Source organism: Propithecus coquereli, unplaced genomic scaffold, assembly GCF_000956105.1.
Source record: "Propithecus coquereli isolate 6110/MARCELLA unplaced genomic scaffold, Pcoq_1.0 Scaffold170, whole genome shotgun sequence".
Classification (NCBI taxonomy): Eukaryota; Metazoa; Chordata; class Mammalia; order Primates; family Indriidae; genus Propithecus; species Propithecus coquereli.
The window spans coordinates 1,770,623-1,776,717 of record NW_012141636.1 but is presented as its reverse complement, the minus strand read 5'-3'; the positions used below and the strand labels follow the sequence as shown (position 1 = coordinate 1,776,717).

General features: G+C 34.5%; 1 protein-coding gene across 8 annotated transcripts in view; it reads left to right on the top strand.

The window, feature by feature from the left end:
* DLG2 (discs, large homolog 2 (Drosophila)) overlaps positions 1–6,095 on the top strand; it is a 1,994,579-nt gene that overhangs the window by 1,390,381 nt on the left and 598,103 nt on the right. The window lies entirely within an intron of this gene.

Here is a 6,095-nt window from a genome sequence, read left to right as displayed (position 1 = left end):
CAAATATGTCCATCCTTCGGGTAGTGCGCATTGCACTCCTTGTGTATACAAATACCCGTCCCCTCCTCCCTCCTCCCCCCTCCTCCCACCGCCCTTCCCGTGGTACAGATGATTAGGTTAGGTGTTAAATTCTTAACATGGCCTATAAGGCCTGACATTATCTGGCCCTGCCTACTTCTCCAATCTTATCTAGAACCATAGTCTACCTCACTCACTATCCTCAAGACGTTCTGCTATTTTTTTGGCTCCTCCATCATGCTAACTCTTTTCTGCCTATAGGACTCACACACATTGTTCTCTCTGCTCAGATTACCCTCCCCTACATCTAAACTAGTCAATTCCTGCTCATTCTTCAGAACTCAGTCAAATATCATTTCCTCAAAGAAGCCTTCTTTGAATACCCAGACTAGGGCAGGTCTTCTGGCATGTTTTCCTATATACTTTCTTCTCCTTTGTAGCACTTAGAGCCATCATAAATAAAATAACATTGTATAACTGATGCCTGATGTCTATCCCTGATTTCTCCTACCAGAAGATAAGTTCCATGAGTGTAGAGACCACCTCCATTTTGTTTACCATTTTATTCCTAGAATTTAGCACAATACATTGCACATGGTAAGTAGTCAATAAATATTATTGAATAATCAAATGTACTTAGTATCTCAGTAAATGTTGTGCCTTTTTGTTTTCGTTAAGTCCTGCATATTTCCTGTTATTTGTTTATATATATTTAAACTTTATGCTATTAGATTGTGGATGAAATTTTGTTTAAGTATGTTTTCTACTAGGTTCTAATTGTTGTATAGGAAAACTTTTTTAAGTGCATTTTATAACTGGTCAGTTTACTCAGCTCTTTTGTTTGTTCTAATCTAATTTTCAGTTGAGTTACTTCTATTTCCAAATTCACAGATATATTATCTGCAAGTTACTTTGTTTTCTCAATGATAATTATACCTCTTATTTGTCTTGCCTTATTGCATTTGCTAGAACATTTTGAGCAATGATAAATAATCATAATTGTGGAGAAATGTTCCATGTTTTAGGTTGAGAAACATGTTATGTATGATACTTATGAAATGTGTGTTCTTTTAAAATTAGGAATGTCTGCTGAATTTTATCAAACATCTTTATATGATCTTTCAAGACAACCATGTAGTTAATATGATGCAGTATACTAATAGTGACCTAACTTCATATCTTGAAGTAAATTCTACTTGGTATGAATTCTACTTGGTATGTTCATCTTTTAGGATTCTAATCCTGAAATATACATAATATTACATATACATACTATATGTATGTGTAGTGTGTGTTTCTATATACCCATGTGTATAAATATATGCATGTATACAAATATACATGTATATTTCTAAAGGTCTAACAGAAATTAAAGTTTTATTGGATATAAGCCACACAACAACTAACTCAAACATCAAACTCCTTTGATTTTGCCTCTGACAACCCATTGTTATAACACTGGTTATCTCAGCTGACCATGAGCTTTGATTGGCAGTTATATATGTATTTGACTAATAAAAAATAAAAACAAATTATTTCTCAAGAAATATGATTTCCTAGGAGAAGCAAAAAAAATTTTTTTGACACTATTTAAGTACTATTCCTAAAGACAGTCAATTTAGTTTGTTTGGCAGAGGCAATCTTTCAGAATAGGACATTCATGAGAGGTCAAATAATCAATGAGTTCCCTGATCATGAAAGTTTGGGACCTCTTCAGTAGATACTGCTTAGGGCTGCTACTTGCGTTATGGTGAAGCAAGAGAGGAAACAGAAAGGAGAAAGATCCTTCGCTTATTTGTTAAGCACCTATCATGAGCAGACCTTTCTTCCACAATAAAGATCCAGAGATGAATACAAATTATTTCCTACCCTATTAGAGAGATTAATGAGGTAAACATTCAACAAATAGTGTCTTTCTTCATGTAGTAACTAATGTGATAGAAGTGTCAGAATGAAGTTCTATAGAATCACAATGGAATCTCAGGATCTTACAACCTGGGAATTACGGGGAGTCTTCTTGGAGATAACGCATTTGAGGACTTTCCCTAGCTTACTTTTTTTCATTGTCAGGTGGAAATAACAACTCATAGGGAGATTCATTTTATCAGAGGACATAGAGGTCACATTTTATTTCACCTTTTTAGACCATTCTTGGATGATGTAGCTTTTCTGCTTAAACCTATAACATAGGAACATAACATATGCTGGGAGCGGTCAGTATATTTCAAAGGTGAATGACTGAACCAAGCCACCTCAGTAGGCTTTGTGGTCCCAACAATACTGAGCTTTGTGGTACAGGCTTTGTTTTTGTTTTTGTTTTCTTGAGAAGAGAGTTCTTTTGAATGACAATTTGCTAAATTCAATATCATGAAATAGCTATAAAACAGAATTTATATACATACATATATATATATAAGTTACAAAATGTAATGCTGGCAGTTTCTTACTTAGATATTAGTGAGTAGAATATATTTTCAAAATCATTTTGTAAAATATATTTTCACACTAATCAAAGCACATGCCTCAACTTCAAAAAATTTCTCATATGTCTTCCATGTGGTAAGTAAACCTGCTTATGGAAGATTCATGGTAGTAGCCAAGAGAGACATACTAAGAAATAAAAAATAGTTTCTATTCACTTAGTTGCCTTTTGTGCCTCTATTTCAGGAAAAAGAAGTGCTTTAGCAATTGGTAAGATCACATATTTTAGATCCCTGACTTACTTCACTTTTTCTTAAGTGGAAAGCCAGTGTTCACACTGGAGACTCTGAGTAGCAATTTACTACAGAATTGGATTGAATATAAGCAGGGTCCATACTATACCCTGTACAAAGGGGCTTAGAGACAAAACTCACTGAGACTATTTAAAGTGGCTTCATCTGTAAGATGACCTCAAGGCATGATTCCAGGGTCCAGCTATATAGGACCCATGGTTGATAAGAGATTACAAGTAATAATGTGGTGTCACTCCAAGTACAGCATAGACAAAGCTTTGAGTTGATTTTTGCGCTAGTGTTTTATGGAGAGAATATGTTACCTTGTATGAAAATCTGAAAATCCAAGACAATGTCCCTTTCACTGATTATATGAAATTATTAATATGAAGCAGGGATAATTCCACGCATGCCTACTACAGAGTTCCTGTTATAGATGCTTTATATGTATTAACTATCTTTACTCACAACACTTCTATGAAGTATTATTATGCCATTTGCATATATTGAAACAGACTCAGAAATAAATATCTTACCAGTGACATATACAGTAAAAAACAGAGGAGAGTACTATTGAGGTCTGACTCCAAAACTCATACATTTACACTATGACTCATCGTCGTGTCTCAGAAAATATTATAATAGATTTCTTTTTAAATATTTATTTTCTTGCTTCCAACTTTGTTCACCCTCCTCTTTTTAAAAGGTAGCCCTTTGTGAAATTGTATAGACTTTAGAACCATAATCTTTTCACTCTCCTTGGGTAGAATAACTTAATTGCTTTCTTCTCCTCATTAACTAATGTATGCGTATGTGTGAGAGAGAGAGAGAGAGAGAGAGAGAGAAAGAGAGAGAGTGTGTGTGTGTGTGTGTGTGTGTGTGTATAGGTATGTTTGGTCTCTGTCTCTCCCATGAGATTACGAGTCCTGCAAGGGCAATTTAATTTGCTGCCTCAAATTTAACTTAATTTGCTGCCTCATTTTAAGCAATACATCCAGGAACCTCTTTGGTGAAAAGGACATTAGTTTGTTCATACTCACAAACACTTTTTAAGCCCCTGATATGTGCTTAAAATGAGTCAACATCTCCCAAAATACAGCCAGCCCTAAAATCTTTTCTAGTTCACCCTAGTATCATCGAAGTTCAAAAGTAAGTGTCTGGTGTGAAATAGATTTAGAGTTGTGAGCTCATAGGTCACATGACTTCATGAAAAAGTTAGGAGCAAAAATCCTAGTGAGCAGAGGCATCACTGGTCATTAGTTGATTGATCAGTCTCCAAATTTATGGGACATTGCAATGTCCTTTCCCCAGGTATTCTCTGAAATCACTACATTCCTAATGAGAAAATTATTTTTACCACTGATTAGTGGTTTTAATTTGGGTAAGTCAAGTGACCTCTTTGAGTTTCTACACCTTCACTTGGAAAATAGAGCTAACAAGACCTGCTATGATTATCTCTCAGTATTATTCAAAGAGAAAATATGGAAAATTATACATATTATCTTTAAAAATTAGCAAGGAAAAAAGCAAGAGGCTAGACAAATATAAGTTGTCACAATTTATTGTTGTTATCCGTGACAGTGGCTACAAAAAGGAAGAGAAAGTTAATATTGTTTATAATATTAACTACTGTATAACGTGTACCCATTGTTTAAGTGACTATGTATTCACTCTTTGATGCATTCATTGGTTCTGTAATTAACATAGAATGTCTATTATATGCCAGGTAACCAAGGATATATATTATGAACAAGATATTGTGTTCCTATGAACACAATAACCCTGAAAGGAAAATATTATTAACCCCATTTTACAGAGAAGGAAACTGAGACTCAGGTTAAATAACCTGCATAACATTATAGCTGTGAATCCTATCCATCCATAAAATTTTTTGGTTAATGAGGGCCCAATAAAGTCAGGATTGTGCCTGTTGTGTTCACCCTGTGCATACAGTATGTCATTCATTGCCAGGTAAAGAGTAGGTGTTTAATAAATATTTGTTAAACAAATGAATGAGTGAATGAACAAATAAGAGTTTAGTAGGGGTAGAAGAAACACAAAAGAAATTAGAGTATTATTGATAACTTAGAATTCATTGTTTTGATGTGCATGTAAGTATACATATTCTCCAACTCACCACTAGTACCATATGATTCATGAGCAAATGTGAGGGTATAGTTATTTGGATGAATAGATACTGCATACTTATATAAAATTACATACTATTCTTTTAAACACAGCTCAAAATTTTCACATCAACACCTGTATAGCTTGATAATCTTAGCTTCTTTTTTATGCTTTTAGTTCTATTTTGATGATTGCCATGATAAAAATTGGCTGAATGGGTACAAACTGCTAAGCCACTCAGTCGGGATTCTTTGATTAATTTTTAATGAAGGAAACACATTTTATCTTTGTAGATCAAATGGGTTAAGGCTCAGTATCTGTCATCCAGCATCCTTACCCACTTCTATTGAAGAACTTTCATGTGAGTCTGTCTAAACCACCACTTAATTTATCTGGGCCTCTTTTTTCCTTATCTTTGATGTAGAGATACTGGTACAAATCTTTCTCAGAGTTATTGTGAAGAACTGCTTTAAAAGAATGGATGTTAAATTACTACCTGCAAATCCCCAGACATATATTCAATTTTTTTTAATTATCCTTGGGGTTTAAAAAATGAATGGGATAGACAACATTAGCAGCTTTCTTGAGTTACTGAATTCCCAGCCTTGTTCCATTTGAGTCTACTCAGTTTAACAATTCTCAGGTACACTGATGTGTGAAAAGCTTTTAACAAACTGAAATACCCAGACAATAGAAAAGATTTTACAGTTTACAAACGGGAGATAGATTGTCAAATGAGTGAGCCTATAGATATTAGAATTTAAGAATTTATTCGCTCTAATTAAGAATTTAAGAATTATTTGAGTTTTCAAGTAGTAAAAAAACATAGCCACCTCTCCCAAAGGCTGGCCAATTCTTACCTTTGTCTTTGGACAAATTGAAGTTGAAATGAGTTCCAGCATCAAGCCAATTATCTTCCTATCCCTGCCCTCTTAACCTCTCCCCTTCTAAAAAAAAAAAAAAAAATCTGTTAATGGAAAGTACGTCACCTATGTCCGCTCACAAAAGGAAATAAATGTTCCAGTACAAAGTCAGTAGGAGGCATTTAATACCAGAGGAATTTTCTTTTTTTTTTTTTTATTTCAGCATATTATGGGGGTACAGATATTTAGGTTATGTATGTTGCCCTTTCCCCCCGCCCCCAAGTCCGAAGTTTCAAATATGTCCATTCTTCAGGTGGTGCACATTGCATTCTTTGTGTATGCATATACCCGTCGCCTCCTCCCTCCTCCCCCC